The sequence below is a fragment of the Myotis daubentonii genome, chromosome X (genome assembly GCF_963259705.1).
Source record: "Myotis daubentonii chromosome X, mMyoDau2.1, whole genome shotgun sequence".
Classification (NCBI taxonomy): domain Eukaryota; kingdom Metazoa; phylum Chordata; class Mammalia; order Chiroptera; family Vespertilionidae; genus Myotis; species Myotis daubentonii.
This window is the reverse complement of record NC_081861.1, coordinates 94,482,115-94,507,065: the sequence shown is the minus strand read 5'-3', so window position 1 is coordinate 94,507,065 and position 24,951 is coordinate 94,482,115. Positions and strand designations below refer to the sequence as shown.

Genomic DNA, 24,951 nt, shown 5'->3' with positions numbered 1-24,951 from the left:
TTATAGTAAGCATGCAGTACCACTTTAATAACTGAAAGCAAAAATGAAAACACTAAAATAATAAAATAACAGAGGGAAAGATCAAGATTATGTGGTTAAAGCCAAATTTGGGAGCAGAACTACTTGCATTAACTCCCCCTTACATCTCTTCTGTAGCAGCCCCTGCTCCAACACACTCCAGAGAACACTTTGCTTACCACTAGACCAAACCCATTCTTGTGCAGATAAAGCAATTGAATCCCAGAGAAAAAAGACACTTTGCCTAATGTCACAATGCACATATTAACACTAAATTTTATATAAAACACAAACATAATATTTATAACTCAATTAGCACAAACCACAACATTACAACTCCCTCATAGCATTGTAGGGTGAGTGAAGTACTTGTACCTCATTGCCTTTAATGTTCTAGTCAGTGGAGGAATCCCCTGGCAACTCCTTTTACAAATAATGATATAGACTTTATTTAAACCTTTCCAGTGTAAGAGAGCTCTTTTTTTCCTTGTAAATAGCATAAAGTTAGAACTTTTTAAAATCCCCTCTTCTTGCCCTAACTGGTTTTGTTCAGTGGATAGAGCATTGGCCTGTGGACTGAAGAGTCCCAGGTTCAATTCCGGTCAAGGACATGAACCTTGGTTGTGGGCACATCCCCAAAAGGGGTGTGCAGGAGGCAGCTGATAGATGTTTTTCTCTCATTGATGTTTCTCACTCTCTATCCCTCCCCCTTCCTCTCTGTAAAAAAATAAAAAAATATATATATTTTAAAAAATAAAAATAAAAATCCCCTCTTCTGATCTTGGTCTCCCGGGGATCTGGGTCTTGTGGCTTGTGGGCTTGCGCCGCGGGCCGCCATTGCTTGGCATCTCCCGAGGGGCCGCCCCCACCTCAGCCTCACTCGGTCGCTGCTGCGCTGTCCTCCCCCCAGTGACAAAAATGCTGAGATTCTTCCGTAGAACTCTTGGGCGTCGGTCAATGCGCAAACATGCTGAGAAGGAACGACTCCGAGAAGCTCAACGAGCTGCCACACACATTCCTGCAGCTGGAGATGCCAAGTCCATCATCACGTGTCGGGTGTCCCTTCTGGATGGTACTGATGTTAGTGTGGACTTGCCGAAAAAAAGCCAAAGGTCAAGAGCTGTTTGATCAGATTACATACCACTTGGATCTTATTGAAAGCGACTATTTCGGACTGAGATTTATGGATTCAGCACAAGTAGCACATTGGTTGGATGTTACAAAGAGTATCAAAAAGCAAGTTAAAATTGGTTCACCCTATTGTCTGTATTTTCGAGTTAAGTTTTATTCCTCGGAACCAAATAATCTTCGTGAAGAGCTAACCCGGTATTTATTTGTTCTTCAATTAAGATAAGATATTCTCAGTGGAAAATTGGAGTGTCCATTTGATACAGCAGTTCAGTTGGCAGCTTATAATCTGCAAGCTGAACTTGGTGACTGTGATCTTGCTGAGCACAGTCCTGAACTTGTAACTGAGTTCAGGTTCATGCCCATTCAGACTGAAGAGATGGAGTTGGCTATTTTTGAGAAATGGAAGGAATACAGAGGTCAGACACCAGCACAAGCTGAAACCAATTATCTGAATAAAGCCAAATGGCTAGAAATATATGGGGTTGATATGCATGTGGTCAAGGCTTGAGACGGGAATGACTATAGTTTGGGACTAACCCCAACAGGAGTTCTTGTTTTTGAAGGAGAGACCAAAATTGGCTTATTTTTTTGGCCGAAGATAACTAGATTGGATTTTAAGAAGACTAAATTAACCCTGGTGGTGGTAGAAGATGATAATCAGGGCAAAGAGCAGGAACACACGTTTGTCTTTAGACTGGACCATCCAAAGGCGTGCAAGCATTTATGGAAATGTGCTGTGGAGCACCATGCCTTCTTCCGCCTCTGAGGCCCTGTGCAAAAGGGTTCTCAGCGATCAGGATTTATCTGACTAAGATCACGATTTAAATATAGTGGGAAAACTGAGTATCAGGCCACGAAAACCAAAAAAGGAAGAAGATCAACATCCTTTGAAAGAAGGCCCAGCAAACGATATTCTCGACGAACTCTACAGATGCAAGGTACAGCAAAACCTGAAGAACTCAATGTTCACAGTAATGTTTCAACTCAAAATAATGGCTCTCAACAGGCTTGGGGTATGAGATCTACTCTGCTGGGGACTTCTTCCATTCCCTCTGGTCCTGCGCTGGTGGAGATAGAAAACCTTCCAAGGAGTCCTGGAACAGACCAGCATGACAGGAAATGGCTCTCTGCTGCCAGTGACTGCTGCCCACGTGGTGGAAACCAGTGGAACACAAGGGCCTTATCCCTGCCCCAGCCCGTTCATAGAAACTACACTGACTTTGTCCATGAGCACAATGTGAAGAATGCAGGAGTCCTTCATGATGTTCATTTTCCTGGCCATGTAGCCATGACTGATATATGAGTGTTAAGCCTCAGAGACCTTGGGACTCTGTTGTGCAAGTTTATGGTATTTGTTCTCTGGTGTTTATTGGGGATTGATCATATTAGGAGAATTTGGGAGAAGTTATTTTATATTGAGTTACTAGTCATGTGGTGGTGTTTATAATGGAATTCTATGGAAGGGAAAAGGATCTGAAGAAGCTATATGCCATCAGTCATAATGACAAATGTTTTTGTGTTGAAAGGGCATGTATATCATTGTAATTTTAAAAAGGTTTTTCATGATATTAACATATTAACATATCACTCATAAGATGTCCAGGACAAGGTTTGTGTTTGTGAACAAGCTGCCCAATTTTAACCCATCCCTTGCCATCCAAATAGATTGAAGTTAAAAGAATTGGACACATTAAAGGCACACAGAAGGAAGCATGTCCTGGCACAATATATCAGTCTTTACTGATATTTTTTCTAAAATGACCATGACCCATGCCTTAATTTCAGTTAAGTGCCCAAGATTTTATACTTTCAATTAACGTTTTTATTAAAACACTTATTTTTTTAATAAACACAGGTATTTTAATTTACTGAAAAGTCTAGAAATCACATTAATAATGTGAATCATGTAGGGAGATAACTCTGAATGGTTACTTTTGCATCATTAGCTACTTAACCAATGGTTAACTGAATAGTTCTATTAATACTGAATGGTGGTACAAAATGGAAAATTTATTTACTTTTGTCTTTTCAATTTCCTCTTTTATCTCATGTATCTGAAAGATTTCCGAGGTTTGCAATAGTCATATAATCTGGCCTTCTACAACCTTTAAAATAAAAGTCTGTATCACTTTTAAATGGATTGAGTATATTACTATTTTTTATCCTTTATTAACTTCAAAGAACAATTATTCAAGCTCTTCGTTATAGTTCATAGAGGCAAATTAACAGAAAATAGTACATTTCTGATGTAATGATAACTGATGTAAGGGAAGCAATTCTTTTATTTATTTATTTTTTTACAGTTTTTAAAAAATTTTAACAAAATTTTTCATCTTTTAAACTATTTATATAGTAATTTGAAGATATGTTATAATTTGGGAATTTATAATACTTCAAGATAATGAAACTTTATTTTAAACAGCCTAACCGGTTTACCATCCTGCTTGCCTCAGGGGTCAGTCTTACCCCTCTTTGTTAGAAAAAGGTAAAGGTTTCAGAGTGCTTTATTAGTGGACTGTTGGTTGCAAATATAATATAACTTGTATAGAAGACATAAGTTAGCAGAACTAAATAATATTTGGGTAATGAAATTTGTAGGCAAGTTTCAATCTGAGTTTATCACAATCATATATGTATATACCATGGATGCGCAAAGTATTCTTTAGTGCAGTGATGGAGTACCTTTTGAGCTCGGCATGTCAGCATTTTAAAAAACCCTAACTTAACTCTGGTGCCGTGTCACATATAGAAATTTTTTGATATTTGCAACCATAGTAAAACAAAGACATATTTTTGATATTTATTTTATATATTTAAATGCCATTTAACAAAGAAAAATCGAAAGATGGCGGCATAGGTTAACGCCGGAGTTTGCTGCTTTGAACAACTACTTCAAAAGTGAAACCAAAAAACGGAAGGGACATCACCCAGAACCACAGGAACGCTGGCTGAGTGGAAGTCCTACAACTAGGAGGAAAGAGAAACGCATACGGACACTCAGAGGAGGCGCAGTGCTGAAGTCAAATTCTGAGGTGCGGAGTGCGCGGAGGGCTGGCGGCGGAGGGCGCGGTTGTTGTTTTCAATCGGGAGGGAGTCGCAGACTCTGAGCTCCAGATCCGGGCGAGTCTTTAGGGACCCAGACTCAAACGGGAGAAGCGGGACTGTCTGGCTTCGGTCAGAGTGCAGCTTTCTCTCCGAGCTTTGCAGTGGGTGCTGGGACTCAGAGAGGCAGAGCCCCTGGGGACAGGACTGAGAGCCGCCATAACTGCTCTCTCCAGCCCACCCTGTTGATCCTGTGCGACCCGCCCCGCCCAAGCCCTGCACAGAGGCATTTGCCAGATAGCCTCAGGCAAAGGCATTTGCCGGATAGCCTCAGGCAAAGGCTAGATTAGCACCTCCCTAGAGGACAGAAGTTCTCTCACTGCTGACACAGCTGATTCTCATAGCCACTTGGCCTGGAGGTCAAACCCTCCCTGGAATTAGCTACAACAATCAAGATTTATCTATAAGACTGCGAACAAAGACCACTAGGGGGTGCACCAAGGAAGCATAACAAAATGCAGAGACAAAGAAACAGGACAAAATTGTCAATGGAAGAAATAGAGTTCAGAACCACACTTTTAAGGTCTCTCAAGAACTGTTTAGAAGCTGCCGATAAACTTAATGAGATCTACACGAAAACTAATAAGACCCTCGATCTTATATTGGGGAACCAACTAGAAATTAAGCACACACAGACTGAAATAACGAATATTATACAGACGCCCGACAGCACACCAGAGGAGCACAAGAATCAAGTCAATGATTTGAAATGCGAGGGAGCAAAAAACATCCAACCGGAAAAGCAAAATGAAAAAAGAATCCAAAAATGCGAGGATAGTGTAAGGAGCCTCTGGGACAGCTTCAAGCGTACCAACATCAGAATTATAGGGGTGCCAGAAGAAGAGAGAGAGCAAGATATTGAAAACCTATTTGAAGAAATAATGACAGAAAACTTCCCCCACCTGGTGAAAGAAATGGACTTACAGGTCCAAGAAGCGCGGAGAACCCCAAACAAAAGGAATCCAAAGAGGACCACACCAAGACACATCATAATTAAAATGCCAAGAGCAAAAGATAAAGAGAGAATCTTAAAAACAGCAAGAGAAAGAAACTCAGTTACCTACAAGGGAATACCCATATGACTGTCAGCTGATTTCTCAACAGAAACTTTGCAGGCCAGAAGGGAGTGGCAAGAAATATTCAAAGTGATGAATACCAAGAACATACAACCAAGATTACTTTATCCAGCAAAGCTATCATTCAGAATTGAAGGTCAGATAAAGAGCTTCACAGATAAGGAAAAGCTAAAGGAGTTCATCACCACCAAACCAGGATTATATGAAATGCTGAAAGGTATCCTTTAAGAAGAGGAAGAGGAAGAAAAAGGTAAAGATACAAATTATGAACAACAAATATGCATCTATCAACAAGTGAATCTAAGAATCAAGTGAATAAATAATCTGATGAACAGAATGAACTGTTGATTATAATAGAATCAGGGACATAGAAAGGGAATGGACTGACTATTCTTGGGGGGGAAAGGGGTGTGGGAGATGTGGGAAGAGACTGGACAAAAATCGTGCACCTATGGATGAGGACAGTGGGTGGGGAGTGAGGGCGGAGGGTGGGGCGGGAACTGGGAGGAGGGGAGTTATGGGGGGAAAAAAAAAGGAACAAATGTAATAATCTGAACAATAAAGATTTAATTAAAAAAAAAAAAAGAAAAATCAACCAAAAAAATGAGTTCGCTTGTCACCTCTGCATCCTGTTAATATGAACAGATCCATATCTTTAGCCTTGCTGCCTACTGCTTAAGTTTATCATCATTTAGTTTACTTAAAAATAGCCACTAATGTATGTCTCTCCTATTAGATTACGTAGCTCAGATTACAATTGTCAAGTATTGCTGATGATTATTTCTTACAAGAAAGGAATTTGAATCATAACATTTTAAGTACAGAAAGCCTGGTTTGTGCCATTCAAGAAAAGACTTAGTGGGTGTGAATATGATTAAGAACCTACCATTTCTATAATAGAAGCCACATAAGTATAATAATAACAAAACTTGTCTGCTCTTTTAGAAAGTCCTAAGGCTTGACTTCTCACACCTTAAAATTAATCAACCTCATAGGATTCTTAGCAGAATCCTAACTTTGGGAAATATGAGAGGATTGTAATTGAAGAGTAAGATTTTCAGTTTATATCAAAAGTGGTAATTTCTATACATAATTTGAGTTAATCAGTACTATTATATTTAAGTGATTTAAAAAATCACACCATGTTTTTTCTTTTCTTTGAAAACCTTATTATATAATAGTTCATTTGTAAATTCCTAATAATAGAAACTAGGTTGGAGGAATGATGGGGAGAGAAGGCAGCAGAGGGGGTGGGGGAAGTCAAGGGCTAAGACTGGGTGTTAGTAGAAACAAATCTGTCTGTTATAGAAGTTCCCATATGCTCCAGATATTGTGATTACTTTTTTTTTGCTACTTAGAGTTTCAAGGTGGATATTCATGTTTCTAGGGCTATTAAGAATAGGTAGCTCAACCTAAATTAAATAGTAATCAGCCTATTTATATGCTTTTTTAAAAATATGTTTTTATTGATTTTTAGAGAGAGAGAGAGGAAGAGAGAGGGATAGAGAGATAGAAACATCAGTGAGAGAAAAACATTGATCAGCTGCCTCTTGCACACCTCCTACTGGGGATCGAGCCCACAACCCGGGCATGTGCCCTGATCAGGAATTGAACTAGTGACCTCTTGGTTCCTAGGTCGATGCTCAACCATTGAGCCACACCAGTCGGGCATATATGCTTTTTTTTAAGCCTCACCCGAAGATATTTTTTCCTTTTTTTTTTTTTTTTTTTTTTTTTTTTTTAAGAGAGAGAGTGGAGGAGAGGGAGAGGAGGTGGGAGAAATAGAAACAGCGATGTGAGAGAAACAGCTATGTGAGAGAAACAGTTGGTTGCCTTCTTAACACATCCCCACTGGGGCAGGAATCAAGCCTGCAACTCAGGTATGTGCCTTTGATTGGGAATCAAACCTGCGACCCTTTGATCCAAGGGACCATGGTCTAACACTGGCCAGGGCTATACTCTGCATTTTATTGTGCTTAAAAAGTCAATGATCATACAGCCTTTTGACTAGAAGGAGCCATCACCACAGAACTTCAGGATCGTGTGATTCAACTTCCATGTCTTGGCTAATTTTATTTAATATAATGAATTTTCACATCTTAAATTAGGTTGGTTTATGTTTCAACCTAATGGTTATAGAGAGGAAAACTTACAGAAACACAGCAAAGCTAGTGACCTGCACACTTTCACACATGAAAATAAACAAGCTTTAAAAAAAAAAATCTCAACTCCCTGTGCTACAGAAATATGGATAAGACTATTTTGGTGGAGTACTACGATTATGACAATGACAGGTCCCATGATCTCATCGGGATGTTTCAGACCACCATGACAAAGCTGAAAGAGGCCTCCAGGATCTCACTGGTTGAATTTGAGTGCTTCAACAAGAAGAACAGACAGAAGAAGAAAGGCTACAAGAACTCTGGTGGCATTAGCATGAAGCAGTGAGAGTTCATGGTGGAGTGCATCTTCCTGGACTACATCATGGGCTGATGTCAGTTGAATTTTACCTTCAGGGTGGACTTCACCAGCTCCAGTGGGGACCTGCTGTTCCCTGACTCCCTTCATTACATCAGTCCCAATGGTGTGTGAGGCGAACGTGATAACCACTACACTACGGAAACGCGCTTCCAATGGTGTGAATGAGTACTTGACCACTAGCTGGTCCATGGAGATGGTCATTCAAGACTACAATGCAGATAAGATGTTCCCAGCATTTGGGTTTTTAGCTCAGATACCTCCTCAGTGGCAGGTTTCACATGAGTTTCCCATGAACTTCAATCAATTCAACCCCTACTGCAAAGAGATCCAGGGCATTGTGGAGGCATATGGGGCCTGCCTGCCTCAGATAAAGCTCTATGTCAGTGGTTCTCAACCTTCGTAATGCCACGACCCTTTAATACAGTTCCTCATGTTGTGGTGACCCCTAATTTCATTGTTACAAATTGAACATAATTAAAGCATAGTGATTAATCACAAAAACAATATGTAATTATATATGTGTTTTCTGATGGTCCTAGGCGACCCCCTGTGAAAGGGTCTTTCAACCCCAAAGGGGTCGCGACCCACAGGTTGAGAACCACTGCTCTATGGACCAATGAATTTCTCCCTGATCATCAACCACATGGCTAGGTTTGCTGCTGAAGCCACACAGCAGCAGACAGCTTCTCAATATTTTGTGTTCCTGATCATCACTGAGGGTGTGATCACAGACCTGGACATGACCAGACAGGCTATCATCAATGCCACCAAGCTGCCCATGTCCATCATCATAGAGTGGGCAGCGCCAACTTCAAGGCCATGAGTTCCTGGACAGTGACAGCAGGTCCCTGTGCTCCTCTGCAGATGAGGTCGCCAATAGAAATATCGTGCACTTCGTGCCTTTCAGACAGTTCCCGAATGCTCCCAAGGAAGCACTGGCCGAGTGTGTCCTGGCCAAGATCCCCTAGCAGGTGGTGGGCTACTTCAACACCTACAAGCTCCTTCCCCCCAAGAACCCTGCAGCCACCAAACGAAGGTCCTGCCTCCCAATCATGGATCTGCCACATCATTTACTGTCACCCCAGCATTTATGCTGCAAACCTAGTTCTCTACAGATTCTTTCTACTTAAAGCATTATTTTTATACGTTCTGGAGGAAAACTGCTAAGCTAATCTTTACCCAATCAATTCAGTGGTTGCTTCTGATTCTGGGGCTGCAGTGAGGCTGTCTGGAGCAGACACTCCCATGAGGAAAGCAGTTTGTTGTGACTACTTTCATCGGATGAGATGCCATTTTGAATGTTTCTCAGTAGAAAGAATGGAACCTGTAGGGATGGCGTGATTTCAGGTTTCTGTGCTTTGTGTAACAAGCCCCCACTTCGGTGACAAGGCTTCTCAGAGTAGATGACACTGGATTTGTTCCTGTAAAGGTTCAGTGCTTCTCCTGGGCTAATCACGAGTTCACAGCAGCTTAGACTGGACACATTCACAGCCGAGACCTGCTGCAGAGTGCTGAGGGATAAGGCTCACACCATCCCTAAGACTCAGGCGGTGGCCTGAGCTTCTCGCAGTGGCAATACTTGTCGCCGCCCAGACCATTCTGTGCTTCTGAGACTCTGTCCTCAAGCCCAGGGTCTTGAGGTGACAGCTTATCCTGGAATCTTCATTGTTGGAGCATTTTTCCTGGAGGTGAAGTTCTGATCTGCTTTGTTAGGAGCCATGGAACCAAACCAGAACTCCATTCCTCCTCATGGATGGACCACTGCACTGTTGGGAAGGACAATGTCAGACTTTGCTTGCTGAAACCCCTTACACTGATTTCTACATATTCACTTAGACATTTTTCCTTTTTTGAGTAACATCTTTAGTTTTATTTTTAAACTCATGATAATCAAAATCATACTTTTCATTAATAATGTGTTATGTTCTAAACCCAGAATGTACTATATTAAGCATAAAGCCTGTTGTAACTAAACAAAAAAAAAAATCCAGCTTCTGCCTTAGGATAATAGGAACAAAAGAAAAGATAGAGACAGAGGAAGATATAAACAAATGGAAAAATATACCATATTCATGGATTGGTAGAATCAACATCATTAAAATGTCCATACTACCCAAAGCAATCTATAGATTCAATGCTATCCCTATTAAAATACCAACAACAGCCTTGACTGGTTTGGCTCAGTGGATAGTGCATCGGCCTGCGAACTGAGGGGTCCCGGGTTCTATTCCGGTCAGGGGCGTGTAACTTGGTTGCAGGCACATCTCCAGTGTGGGGTGTGCAGGAGGCAGCTAATGGATGTTTCTCTCTCATTGATGTTTCTGACTCTCTGTCCTCCTCCCTTCCTCTCTGTAAAAAAACAATAAAATATATATTTTTTAAAAATAGCAACAACAGCCCTAGGTGGTTTGGTTCAGTGCTCAGTCAGTCTGCGGACTGAAGGGGCCTGGGTTGCTGCTCGATCCCCAGTAAGAGGCATCTGATCAATGATTCTCTCTCATCATTGATGTTTCTATCTCTCTCTCCCTCTCCCATCCTCCCTGAAATCAATAAAAATATATTTTAAAAAATACCAACAGCATATTTCACAAATATTAGAACAAATACTCCAAAAAAGTATATGGAACCAAAAAAGACCCCGGATAGCCACAGCAAACTTGTGAAAGAACAAAATTGGAGGAGTCACAATACCAGATTTCAAGTTATAGAGTAATCAAAACAGCCTGGTACTCACATAAGAAAAGCACATAGGTCAATGAAATAGAACAAAGAACCTAGACATCTACCCAAGTCATTATGCTCAATTAATATTTGACAAAGATTGCAAGAGCATATAATGGAGTAAAGGCAGCCTCTTGAATAAATTGTGTTGGAAAAATTAGACAGTTACATACAAAAAAAGGAACTAGACAACCAACTTACACTATACACAAGAATAAACTCAAAATAAATAGAATATACAAATATAAGTCATGAAACCATAAAAAAATTTTAGAAGAAGCCATAGGCAGCAAAATATCAGACATCTCTTGTAGCAATATGGTTACTGATATGTCTGCCAAGTCAAGGGAAATTGAGGAGAAAATAAACAAATGGAACTACATCAAAATAAAAAGCTTCTGTACAGAAAAGGAAACTATCAAGAAAATGTAGTGAGCCCAGTGTATGGGAGAACATATTTGTCAATGATATATCTGATAAGGCGTTAATTTCCAAATTATACAAGTTAACAAAAAGAAGACAAATAATCCAATTAAATAATGGGTAAAGGACCTAAATAGACACTTCTTCAAAGAGGACATACAGATGGCCAAGAGATATATGAAAAAATGTTCAACGTCGATAATCATCCATGAGATGCAAATTAAAATGACAATGTTATATCATCTCACACCTGTCAGAATGGCTATCATCAATAAATCAACAAATAACAAGTGCTAGCAAGGATATGGAGAAAAGGGAACCCTAGTACACTGTTGGTGGGAATTCAGACTGGTTCAACTACTATGGAAAACAGTATAGAGTTTCCTCTAAAAATTTAAATGGAACTGTCAATTGACCCACTTCTAGAAATATATCATAAGAAACCCAAAACACTAATAAAAAAAAATAAATGCACCCCTATGTTCATAGCAGCACAATTTACAATAGCTAAGATCTGGAAACATTCCAAGTACCCATCAGTAGATGAGTGTATAAAAAAGCTATGGTACATTTATACAATGGAAGGATCTGTGAAAAAGAAGGATCTCTTACCATTTGGGACAGCCTGAGGGACCTGGAAAGTCTCATGTTAAGCAAAATAAGCCAGTCAGAGAAAGACAAAATTCACATGGTCTCACTCATATGTGGAATCTAATGTAAAAAATAAACTGATGAACAAAATAGATCTAGAGACATAGAAACAGACTGACAAATCTCTGAGGGAAGCCTGTGGTCGGAGGTGGAGAGAGATTAACCAGGCAATTTATATGCATAGCACATGGACACAGACAATAGAATGGTGAAGGCTTAGGAGGGGAAAGTGTGGATTGGAAAGGGTTAAAAGGGGAAAAAGGGGACATCTGTAATACTTTAAACAATAAAGATAATTTAAAAAAAAGAAAGAATGTGGCTGAGTTCTGCTTCTCTTGCCTTAAATATTTGTTTTTTGTTCCTGGTGGCAATTCTTTGCACAAACAAGTGGTTAAATTGTGCCTTTTTAGTTTCAGTCTTCTGATACCACAATCCTCATTTTTGTGCTTCACAACTAAGTTTTACCCCAGCAGAATCTACATACCCAGTGCAGGAAAATAAGTATCTAACCCATTTCTAAATATCACTCCCCACCTTTAAGAAATGTGCATTTAATTTACTGCTTTTTGTAACATGGATCCTCAGTATATGGAATCAGCGGAACTCTGTTCTTAGTCCAGGTTCTCATCTTAACTTCAGAAACAGTTAAATTCTTCTATAAGTTCAAGATCTTTGTAGCACAGTTCCGTGGTTTCAGGCAAGAAGTCTTTCTTAAGTGCTTAGTATATATTTGCTGACTAGAAAGAGTCCTAACTTTGGAATCAGACTTATTTAGGTAAGAATACACACTTTACTACTTACTAGTTATGTGGCCTTGGACAATGTATTTCACTCTTCTGACCTTTTCTGTACAGTAGAACTAATATACCCTACCTCACAGAGCTGAAATAAGGAGTCAATGAAATAATTGAACCAGTAGCTATGAAAATGCCTAGCATTTTCTACTGCACATATTAATTTGTTTCTCATAGATTATCTTTATTATGTGTCTAGATATGCACTAAGAACCAGGAAATTCCATAGAGTACCAAGAGCCCAGAGCACTTGATGCCTGGTTGCTCTCTCCCCAGTCACATCTCAAAAAATGCATCAAACAGCTCCTCGTTAGTATAGTGGTTAGCATCCCCGCCTGTCAAAAAATGCATCATAGAGATTAAGAAGGGCTAGAATCTAAAACAACATGCCCCAGGTACTGTTCCAATATAAGTTTGGCCAAAGGAGGTTCAGTTTCACAGATGGATAAGTTACAGTACAGGAAATCAGTTTGCAATGGTGATAATGGAATATGGTTAAACGACCAGATCTCCAGGGGAGGGGGGCAGTGGGAAACAACAAACACTGATTTTTTTTTTCATGTTTGCCAATTTTGGTGGTGTAAACATTTATGCAACTGAACATGAAAGTTGGAAAGAAATGTGCTCAACTGGTTCTTGCTGCCAGTATAAGTTAGCTCTAGCATACCATAAAGTAAGGAAAGGGATTCCTAGAACAGAAAAATTCTTACAAAAAGAAGACAGGGACCTGATGCAAAGTCTAAGGCAGCAATTGGAGAACCTCACATTAAAAATCCAAGAAGATCAAGATTGGTCCTTGTTACTGGGGCAGGGCTGATTTTATAATTGAGAATCAAGGAACTGCAGTTGTGGTGTGAAAGACAGCCCAGCTGAACATATTGTCCTCTAACACAGTGGTTCAAAAAGTGTTGTCCCAAGTCACAGCATCAACATCACATGGGGAATTGTGAGAAATATAAATTCTTAGGTCTACCCCAGACTTACTCAAAGAAATTATAGTGGGGGAGAGCAGCCATTTATGGTTTAATAGCCCTTTGAGTGGTTCTGATACTCATCCATTAAAGTTGGAAAACCATTACAATAACAATCTTTCCTATGATCAAGCCAAGCCAAGCTAATGTCCCAGGATGTTATGGGAAATATCCCCAATGTGAAAAATGACCAGTGACATTTGGAACAAGAAGCATTAGCTGAATTTATGGGGAGGGCAGGTGAGTATCTGGGGTCAATAAATTTAATGACATAGAGAAATAGCTTCTTGTTATCTCCATTCTCTGTCCTAATCAAGCTGCCAGTTATAGCAGTGTTAAAGTTAATTCTTTATATAGGTTGTTTTTCAAAAAGACCATTGCATTAGAACTGGCCTTGGGACTCTAGCCTCAATTTTCAACTTGTAAGATTAATTGCTTGGTTTCTAATTCAATATATCATTCTGCTGTCTTATATATTCAGAAGGGATTATAAAGAAAACTAGAGGCCCAGTGCACAAAAATTTGTGCACTCAGGAGGGGGGGTCCCTCAGCCCAGCCTGTGCCCTCTCGCAGTCTGGGACCTCTTGGGGGATGTCCACTTGCTAGCAGGGAGCAGGCCTAAGCTGCAGTCGGACATCCTTAGCACTGCTGAGGAGATGCGAGAGGCTCCCACCACCACTGCTGCGCTGGCAGCCATCAGCCTGGCTTGTGGCTGAGCAGAGCTCCCCCTGTGGGAGCGCACTGACCACCAGGGGGCAGCTCCTGCATTGAGCGTCTGCCCTCTGGTGGTCAGTGTGTGTCATAGTGACCAGTCATTCTCAGTAGTTCTGTTGTTAGGGTCAATTTCCATATTACCCTTTTATTATATAGGATAGAGGCCTGGTGCATGGGTGGTTTTCCCTGAAGGGTGACCCGGATCAGGGTGGGGGTCCCACTGGGGTGCCTGGCCAGCCTGGGTGAGGGGCTGATGGCTGTTTTCAGGCTGGCCAAGCCCCTTAGCGGGGACCCTCACCCCATGGGGGTGTGGCCAGCCTGGGTGAGGAGCTGATGGCTGTTTGCAGGCTGTCCACAGCCCCTTCAGGTTGGGGGGGGGTCCCACTGAGGTTCCTGGTCAACCCTGGTGATGGGCTAAGGGCCATTTTCAGGCTGGCAACACCCCCTTCAGGGTGAGGGTCCCCACTGGGGTTCCTGGCCAGCCTGGGTGAGGGGCTGAGGGCCGTTTTCAGACTGATAACAGCCCCTTCAGGGTATGGGGGTTTCCTGCTGGGGTGTCTGGCCAGACTGGGTGAGGGGCTGATGGCCGTTTTCAGGCTGGTCATGCCCACAGGCTAGAAGCAGGTATCTGGGATTTATTTATCTTCTATAATTGAAACTTTGTAGCCTTGAGCAAAGCTCAGGGATGGCCAGGGCAGGCGGGAAGCTTAGCTTCCTCCATTGTCGGGGGAAACTCAAGCCTCCTGCTCGCTCCAGCTCCATGGCTGCTGCCATCTTTGTGATGGAGTGATGGTTAATTTTCATATTACTCTTTTATTAGATATTATATCTTGTGATAGAGAAATGATCCCAAGTGGGTAGATACAATGGGCCATGTTTCCTAAAAGCTAAAGAAAATTGCTATACTTGAAATGTAAAACAGACTTCCAAATTTATAGATTACTTTTCAGTCTTCAAAGAAATCTGTTTATTATTTTACTTGTGGTGAAATACACATAACATGAAATTTATCATCTTAACCATTTTAAGTGTGTATTTCAATGGTATTATGTACATTCACATTGTTGGGCAACCATTATCACCATTCATCTCCAGAAATCTTTTCATCTTGAAACACTGAAACTCTGTAGCCATAAACAATAACTCCCTATTGCCTCCTTTCCAGTTTCTAATGATCTCTATTCTACTTTCTGCCTCTATGAATTTGACTACCCTAGGTATCTCATACAAGTGGAGTCATATAGTATTTGTCTGTTTTGTGACTTTACTTAGCATAATGCCCCTAAGGTTAAGTCATGCTATAGCATGTGTCAAAACTTTCTTCCTTTTTAAGACTAAATAATATTTTCATTATATATATATATATATATATATATATATATATATATATATATATATATCACACTTGCCTTATGCATTCATTCATTAATCCATCAACTGATACTTGCTTTGCTTCCACTTTTTGTGTACTATAAATAACACCACTATAAACATGTATGTAAATATATCTCTTTGAGATCTTGCTTTTAATTATTTGGGATATATATCTAGAAATAGAATTGCTGTATCATATTCTTATTTTATTTTTAAAAAATTTTAAGGAATTGCTAAACTGTTTTCCTTAGTGTTTGTACCATTTTACAACCCAACCAACAGTGCACAAGTGGTCCAATTTCTCCACATCTTTGTCAAGACTTGTTATTTCTGATTTTTTAAAAGTAATCATCCTAGTGGGTGTGAGGTGGTTTCACATTTTGATTTGAGTTTTTATACTGATTAATGATGTTAAGCATTTTTTCATATGCTTATTGGCCATTTGTATATATTTATAGAAATTTCTATTCAAATCCTTTGCATATTTTAATCAATTTATTTACTGCTGAGTTGGAGTTCTTCATATACTCTATATGTTAATCACGTATCAGATATTCAAATAAATTTTGGTGTATATTTTATCCTTGATATAAGCATTGGAAGTGAATTAGGGCATGCTTTATAATTATTCTAAAGGTTATAGATGAGTAAATTAAGAATCAGAAGTGAGTACTTATATCCCAAGGTCACATAAGAAGTCCAGACATATAGCCAAGGCTAGGAGGAAGTCTGCTGTTTTGAAAATCCTAGAATTCAAATCTTTGAAAGACCCTTCAAAACCAATGAATCTGAGTACCTGTTGTTATAGACAAAATATTGAGGCCCATAGAGCAGGAGGTATTTATTCAAGGTTACACAGTGAGTCAGTGGCAGGATATGATATATGATCCTACTTTCCTGACACCAAGTTGGTAGCCTCTCTATTCTATCCTCCAGCAGAAAACAATTTGGCACAGTTGTGAAAAACTGTATCTGCTGCCTACCGCTTAAGGAAACGCTAATTTAATCCGAAGACTCTATTACCTAGAGATGAACACTGTTGGTAAGAACTGCAAGACCATCTGCATTTCTCAAGCTCTGGGAATTACAGCAGTTTGGCTGTTGGAGGTATCAGATTAAAAAGTGCCAATGCTAAGAACTTGGATAACTTGAATTTTAGTCATTGTCAATAGGGGTGAATAAATACCTCCATAGTCCAGGTTTCCATAGCCATTTTTGCTTGCCTGCCACATTTTGCAACAAAATACCAGACATCCAAGGAATTTTAAAATGCCAAGAAGAGGTGATCCAGAAGAATTTTGCTACTCTTTTTAAAAATATTTTTCCACTGATGAATCTTCAAAGGACTTTTGCATATGTTGGCCTACATAAACTTCACAACAGCCCTATGAAGCTGTTTCATTACCCCATTTTAAAAGTGAAGACACTAGGTTCAAATAGTCCAAATGACTTTCTTGAGGTTACATAGCTAGGAAGCTGTACCAAATTAGTCTGACTCTGAGGTCTATGTCATCATCACTGTCTTTGCTAAGGTCTATGGAGGTAATGAAGGTAGTGTGTAGCATCTGCTAACTTTCACAGAGACTACTTAGGGTCTCAAATATCCGTGTGTGTGTGTGTGTGTGTGTGTGTGCGCGCGCGCGCGCGCGTGTGTGTGTGTGTGTGTGTGTGTGTGTGTGTGTGTTTAACTGCTTCATCTTAGTGGCTTGAAAGCTTGATGCTAGAAGCCAATCATTAAACCAACACTTTGTTCATAAACAGCGTGGCTTCCAGAACCAGCAGCATATTGGAAACTTGTTGAAATGCAAATTTCTTACTCTTCCCCAGACTTTCTTGGGTAAAAGTAAGCAAAATCTCTAGGAGTATAGCCTGTAAATCTCTGTTTAACAAGCCATCCAGGGGATTCTAATGCATCTTAGGTTATATCTAATGAAAGTGGTAATTTTACCTGAATTTTCCTGAAAAAGTAATCTCTATGTCATTTATTTCTGCTCTAATCTTTATTATCTCCTTCCTTCTGCTCACTCTGGGGTTTTCTTGTTGCTCTCTTTCTAATTCTTTGAGTTGTAGAGTTAGATGATTTACTACCATTTTTTCTTGTTTTTTGAGATAGGCCTGTAGAGCTATAAACTTCCCTCTCAGGACTGCTTTCAATGTGTCCCATAGGTTTTGGATTGTTGTGTTTTCATTGTCATTAGTTTCCAGGATGTTTTTAATTTCTTCTTTGATCTCATTGGTAACCGAATCAATATTGAATAGCATGCTATTCAGCTTCCAGGTGTTTGAGTATTTTGGGTTGTTTTTATTGTAGTTTATTTCTAATATTATGCCATCGTGGTCTGCGAAGACGCTTTTTATGATTTCAATCTTCTTGAATTTGGGGATACTTTGCTTGTGACCCAATATGTGGTCTATTTTTGAATATGTCCCATGAGCACCTGAGAAGAACGTATATTCCCTGGCTTTGGGGTGAAGTGTTCTGAAGATGTCTATTAAGTCCATCTGATCTAGTGAGTCATTTAGGATTGCTGTATCTTTGCTGATTGTTTGTCTATAGGACTTATCCAGTTCTGTCAACGGTGTATTAAAGTCCCCTACTATGATTGTATTGTTGTCGATCTCTCCTTTGATATTTTCCAGGAGTTTTTTTATGAATTTGGGTGCTCCTACATTGGGTGCATATATGTTTACCAGGGTTATATCTTCTTGTTGTATTGATCCCTTTAGTATTATGAAGTGGCCTTCCTTATCTCTTGTTAAGGCCTTCACTTTGAGGTCTATTTTGTCCGATATAAGTATTGCTACCCCAGCTTTCTTTTCCTTTCCATTTGCCTGAAAGATATTTTTCCATCCTTTCACTTTCAGTCTGTGTGAGTCCCTTCTCATGAGGTGGGTTTCTTGTAGACAGCAGATGTATGGGTCATGTTTTTTTATCCATTCAGCCACTTGATGTCTTTTGTTTGGAGCATTTAGTCCGTTTACGTTTAAAGTTATTATTGAAAGGTACTTGTTTGTAGCCATTTCTTTTTTTGTGTGGCTGTTTTCTTTCTGAGCTTTTTATTTCTTATTTTTATACCAGTCCCTTTAGCATTCCTTGCCTTGCTGGCTTGGTGGTGACAAACTCCCTTAGTCTTTTTTTGTCTGTGAAGCTTCTTATTTCCCCTTCAAGTTTGAATGATAGCCTTGCTGGATAGAGTATTCTTGGATTCAGTCCTTTGCTTTGCATCACTTTGTAAATTTCAGTCCATTCTTTTCTGGCCTGATGTGTTTCTGTTGAGAAGTCATTTGACAATCTAATGGGAGATCCCTTGTATGTAACTTTCCGTCTCTGTCTTGCAGCCTGTAAGATTCTCTCTTTGTCCTGAACATTTGCCATGGTGATTATGATGTGTCTTGGTGTGGGTCTTTTCGGGTTCACCTTGCTTGGGACTCTCTGGGCTTGTGTGACTTTTTTCTTCCCTACCTCAGGAAAGTTTTCTGATATTATTTCTTCGAGTAGGTTTTCTAATCCTTGTTCATCTTTCTGTTGTTCTGGTACTCCTATTATTCGTATGTTGTTTCGTTTCATGTTGTCCCAAAGCTCCCTTAGGCTCTCCTCCTGTCTTTTAATTTTTTTCTCCAATTGCAGTACATTTTGGGTGTGTTTTGCTTCCTTGTCTTCTAATTCACTAATTCGGTCCTCCGCTTCTCCTAGTCTACTGTTGATACTTTCAATGGAGTTTTTCATTGCAGCTATATCACTCTTCATTTCTTCTTGGGTCTTACTTAGGTTGTTGATTTTTTCATCTGTTTCTTCTAGCTTCTTCCATATGTTATCGATTTTTTCATCTGTTTCTTCTAGCTTCTTCCATATGTTATCGATTTTTTCATCTGTTTCTTCTTGCTTCTTGCAGAGGTTGTCGATTTTTTCCTCCATCCGGTTTATGCACTCTAGGATCCTTATTCTGAATTCTTTATCTGTCATGTTGCATGCCTCTGTATTACTTAGCTGCTTTTCTGGAGAGTCCTCCTTCTCTTTCCTTTGGGGGTTTCTTTGTCTACCCATGTTTGATCTCACTGACATATCTAGACGTTGAGTTGTTCAGTGGTTGCTCCCTTGATGGCAGTGACTCCTTGGTCTGTGGTTGCTCTTCGGGCGGTTGCGGTAGCAGCTGCTCTTCAGTTGTCAGCAGCTCCTCTGGTGGGTGCTGTTCACAGCTGTGGTGGCTCTTCCGGCTGGTGGGGCGAGGTTTCACGTACAGCTGCTGTTCCTCAGCAGAGGATGAGGTGCTCAGGAGGTTGCTGTTGCTTGGATCTGCTGCGTTGATTTAAAGGCACAAAATACAACACAAGGCACCACGTACCAGGCACTATACACAAATATATTCACGATATTAATAATCCCAATTAAAGGTGACCACCTGAATTAAGAGAATTAGGGGATAAGGAAGAAGGAAGAGAAAAAGATAAAAGAGAAAAAGGAAAAGAAAAGTAGGGACCAAAAAAAGGGAGTGCAAAAATGAAATTGGGAAAAAGGAAGGGGGAAATTAAAAGCGAGAATAGAAAAGAAAAAAAAAAAAGAGCGAAAAGAGAGAATGAAGTGGAAGAGGGAAGAGACTTTTTATATGAGGAGAATACTCCTATAGAACAGCCATTAATCCCAACAAATCCCAGCAACAGCTCCCTGGATATGAGTGCAAACTAGAAACAACCAATAATATAACGATGAAAATAGAATGGTGAACACCAATCCCAAAATAAAATAAAGAAAAAATAAAATGGCACTTTAAAAAAATGGTAAAATGGTAGCAGTAATAATACTGGTTAAAAATAAGAAGGTAGTAATTAAAAGGGTAAAATCAGGTGATGGAAAAAGAAGAAAAGAAAGAAAAAAAAAGAAAAAAAAAGAATGAAAAAAAAATTGGTTTCTTAGTTAAAAAGTGAAAAAAGAAAAAAAAATTGCAGTAGTGAAGGTCCTTCGTTTCTTCTATTCTTCAGTGTGGCTTGCCTTAGACCTTCCAGGTATTCAGGAGAGTGTTGAGTTTCCCTGCGATATACTGTTCCTCTGTGTTGTAAACCACAGTCCTTATTTTAAAGCATGCCGCATTTATTTCCCAGACTGCCTTATTTTGTGTTTAGCAAAGAGTCAGTTTGTGGGTCAGCCTCTGGGTGGCAGTGTTCTGGGGTTGGCCTCTGAGGCTATAGGGCCTCTCTGTCCAGTGGAAGTTCACTGCCCAGAGCTGACTGCCTAATAGTTAGTTACCAGTGCTATGTTGTTGCTGGGATTGAAAATCCCCCTATAGGCCAGACCCTGTTAACTCCCAGGGACTGATCAGGTTATCTTAATCCTTGATCTAGTACAGGGTGGAATCTGGGTGTGGCTGTGCTCCTTGCCTGGGGGCTGGGGGGAGGAGACTCCCTCTCAGGAGCGGGTGGCTGCCCCAGTCCCGGGCTCTGGGGTGTCTCAGCACTCAATTCACTACCACCTCTCCCGGCTCCCCCTCTTTCCCCAGTCTCTCCCCAGATTCCACTCCTCAGCACACTCTCCCTCTCTTCAGCACAGGTGAGTGTCTGTATCCGAAATGTCCCATGAACAGGGTTCAGTGAAAACAAACAAACAAATGCCGGCCTCGGAAACGGGGAAGGCTTGGTTTCTGTAAGCTTCTTCTCTTACCGGGACTGCATGGTCAGGTCAGCTCTTCAGGCTGCCCCCTTTAGGCTCAGTCCTCCGCGGTCACAGAACCCAGCTCTCAATTTCCCTGGCAGCGCCAGGAATCCCGCTGTTCTCCTTTCCCCCGTCAGGGGCTGTGCCTGTCCCAAGGGACGCGGCTGTCTGCCACGCGGTCTCCCTCCGACTCTCTGGGCTCAGAGGTCTGGCAAACTTTCCTGCCCAAATCCCTGGTTTTTTTTTTACCTTACCAGGGGAGTTCTGCTCTTCCTGGCTGTAAACCCTCTCACCAGCTGAGCAATATCGCCTATTCGGTGTGAGTGTTACTAGCTTCAGCTGCTTGCTCCATTTGCTCCGGGACACGACCTGGGACACGTCTGCCTATATCGCCGCCATCTTGGTTCTCCCCCTGAAAAAGTAATCAATTGTCTGCCTCATTGTGTCAATACAGATCTAGTCCAGGTAGCCAATTATACCCAAGTTTCTCCATCTGTAAAATGAGAAGTGGTGCACCTCATTGTAGCTTCTTAGATTTATAATGAGGAAAACCAAAGCTTGAATATAATGGTGAGAATATAAAATACAGAGGCAAACAGACTAGGTTTGACTCTTACTGTTTAGCTGTGAGATGCTTCTTTTTACCTCAGTTTCTTCACCTGAAAAGGGAAGGATTCATCCATCTCACAGAGCTGTTTTGAAGCTGAAAGAAGACAATGGAAGTTAATTTTAAAAGGGTGAGAGATTAACCAAAGGACTTATATGCATGCATATAAGCCTAACCAATGGACACAGACACCAGGGGGGGTGAAGACATGAGTGGAAAGGAGGGAGGGCAATGGAAGGATAAGGACACACGTGTAATGCCTTAATCAATAAAGAGAGAACAAATAATAAAAAAATATAAAAAAAACATTGTGGGTTATCATTCAGTGCCATCAGGAAATCAGATTCCATTATGTAGATATTTTTCTTTATTATTACCACTGATTGAAACCCAAAGCCCAGAGAATGAATGACTATAACATGTCCAGGAAATAGATGGTAGCTTTTCTGCTTCCCCAAGGATAGTTACCTATGCTACTATCCAAAGCAGAGAGGGTATGGCATTACCTAAATGATCAATACACATCCATTGCCTTGTCCCTGACAATATCTGCTCGATTGTTCAACCCCAGAATAAAATGCTGTGCCAGTACGATATTATGTTCCATGCCTAAACAAAATTTTCTTTCAAGATAAACTGTTTCTAAAGTCTAGGCTGACAAGTTTTATACCAAATGACCTTATCCTGACTGAATCTGACCCAAGGGCAACCAATCTTTAGTCTGGGCTGGAACCTATGACCTATTTGGCTAGTCCCAAAAAAGATGAACTGGGCAAATCAGATTCTGTCTGTGACTCTCATATTTGAACCAAGGGATATGAAAAAAGGAATAACCAACTAGTAGTAGGAGCTATAACTGAAAGTTACCAAGTTGAGTTGGAACAGGAAAGGTTACACTATACCAGGGGTCCTCAAACTACGGCCCGCGGGCCACATGCAAATACAAATATTGTATTTGTTCCCGTTTTGTTTTTTACTTCAAAATAAGATATGTGCAATGTGCATAACAATTTGTTCATAGTTTTTTTAAAAACTATAGTCTGGCCCTCCAACAGTCTGAGGGACAGTGAATTGGATCCCTGTTTAAAGAGTTTGAGGACCCCTGCACTATATTCTGTTTAAGCTGCAGTTATGAAGGATTCAGTTGATAAAGGAACTGAAAGAAGTAGAGTAACCAAATCATACTAATTAAGATCCATTTATGAACTCCAGTTGTTGAGGTCTCTTTAGCTTCTTGGGTTCACTTTTTCTCTGTCAGACTGATAGTCTTATAATAAACTCTCCTTTATTACAAGGTATCTGCTTCTAACTGAAATTATAACAAAGCAGTTATTAAACTGTTCCTTTTTCACAGCTCTCCCTGCTCTCAACCTGGGCATCATGCAAAATGAGATGAACAGACAGGGTCTATGCCAACTAAAAGCTAGCAACAAACCAGGTCAAAGTACACTCAAAAGTGTTATTTTGAGTGCCCACTGAATGTGATAAACTATGGCTGCTACATTTCCTTTATCATCTCCTTTAACCCCCAAGTATCTTCAAGAGATAGATATCTCTGTTTTACAGATGATAAAATGAAGGCTCTGAGAAGGGTAGTGATTTGTTCCAGGTCAATACAGGAAATTGATCTGTCTGGAGTAGGTTCCATTTACTATATTTCACTGCCTTGAGATTAGTACTTTCCAAATATGGTTGATTATGAGAATGCCTAGGGATTCCCTTTTAAAAACAAAGATGTCCTACCTAACTCATACTCCATTCTCTTCAATTCTAACCTCACATCCAAGATGGAGGCCAAGCATCTGGATTTTTTTCAAAGCACTTCCCTGGTGATTCTGATCAACCAATATGATGACTAGTGTCTTTGAAAATAATTGTTTCAGACTATATTTAAGTGTAAAGGAAGCCTACAATTACTATAATCAGTTCATGCTTACTTACCTTTATATGAATTAAAGCAGTAGTATCTTCTACTGGAGTTACTTGATGCAAGGGATTGAAAAAGTCCAGGTCTGGCCACAAAGAATTTTTGATTAATACTATCATTTTCAAACAACTTTCATAGTCCCTAAACTTGTTGAACTTAATCTCGTTATCCCCATTTTATAGATGACAATACCAAGGACTAAGAGGTTAAGTGACTTGACAAGGGACAACCAACAGATACAAAGCCAAAAATAAAATGTAGGTCCTAGAAACTCAGTACTCTTTTTAATTGCTCTAAGCACCCCCCCCCACCTTATTTGTCTTCTCCTCTCACAGTCTGGTTTCTATTCAGCCTGGCCTCATTTCCTCACAGTCCAGGACCTTTGATTCCTAGATACTCTGCATAGCTTTACTAACATGTACTTGACCTGCAGTCTCTGTTTCAACAAAATGTGTGGGAAAAGATGCTGTGCAACCATGCCTCTGCACACATGGCTCAGACTAGTGGGAGAGAGAAACAGAACCTCAGGATTCTGGCACTTCCGTTGGAGCACACTAGCAGCACAACCTTGTCCCAATTGAACCTACAATTTACAGTTCATGCAGTTTTCAAAAGTAGCAAAGGCCCTTCTTTTTCCTGTCCATGTACTGTTTCCAATCAATACAGGGAATTGCATTCTATGACCCTATAGTGTTGGTGGTAGGAGTCCTAGACAGGATTAACCAACACTGGAGAATCAAGAAAGTATGTGATGTTGTGTGAAGAACATTACCCTGGAAATTAGCACACCAAGTTTCTAATATCTTCCACCCATTGAGTCTCACTTTTCCTACCTGTACAAGGAAGAGGTTGAGCTCTGTTATTTCTAAGGTCCTTTTTAGTTTTGATGCTTTATAAACTCTTTATAGAATGTTTGGGATGTCTGTAAGACTTTGGTAGAGAGTGCAGCCAGGGTTGTAAAGCTTTGGGCAGGCAATCTGGGCAATGTGGTTTATACAGAAAAAACTTGAAGAATAGTTTGTTTCTAAAGATATTTTTCTCCTGTTTTATGTTTTAGGAAAGGAAAAACTAAGTATAAATTGAATGAGAAGTTATAGGTTTTTATCACTAGCAGGAAATTTGGACTCTGCAAATTATCTAATTAACTACCTTAATTATTCTGAATTGAACCCCATTTTGGCCCACCCAAATCTTCCTCCATCTTTATTCATGAGTTCTCTCTCCTTTGGAGTAAATGAGAAGAATTTGGTGTATGAAAGGTTGAGCTGAGAGGTGGAAAGTTACTCTAATAAAAGATTAATCTTTTGTCTTTGGCAG

The 24,951-nt window shown here is 40.2% G+C and overlaps 2 pseudogenes; both read left to right on the top strand.

Moving 5' to 3' along the window:
* The first annotated feature begins 815 nt into the window (after nt 1–815).
* On the top strand, nt 816–3,285 carry LOC132223342 (band 4.1-like protein 5; annotated as a pseudogene).
* LOC132224623 (copine-3-like) lies at nt 2,745–8,938 on the top strand (annotated as a pseudogene).
* The last annotated feature ends 16,013 nt before the right edge of the window (nt 8,939–24,951 follow it).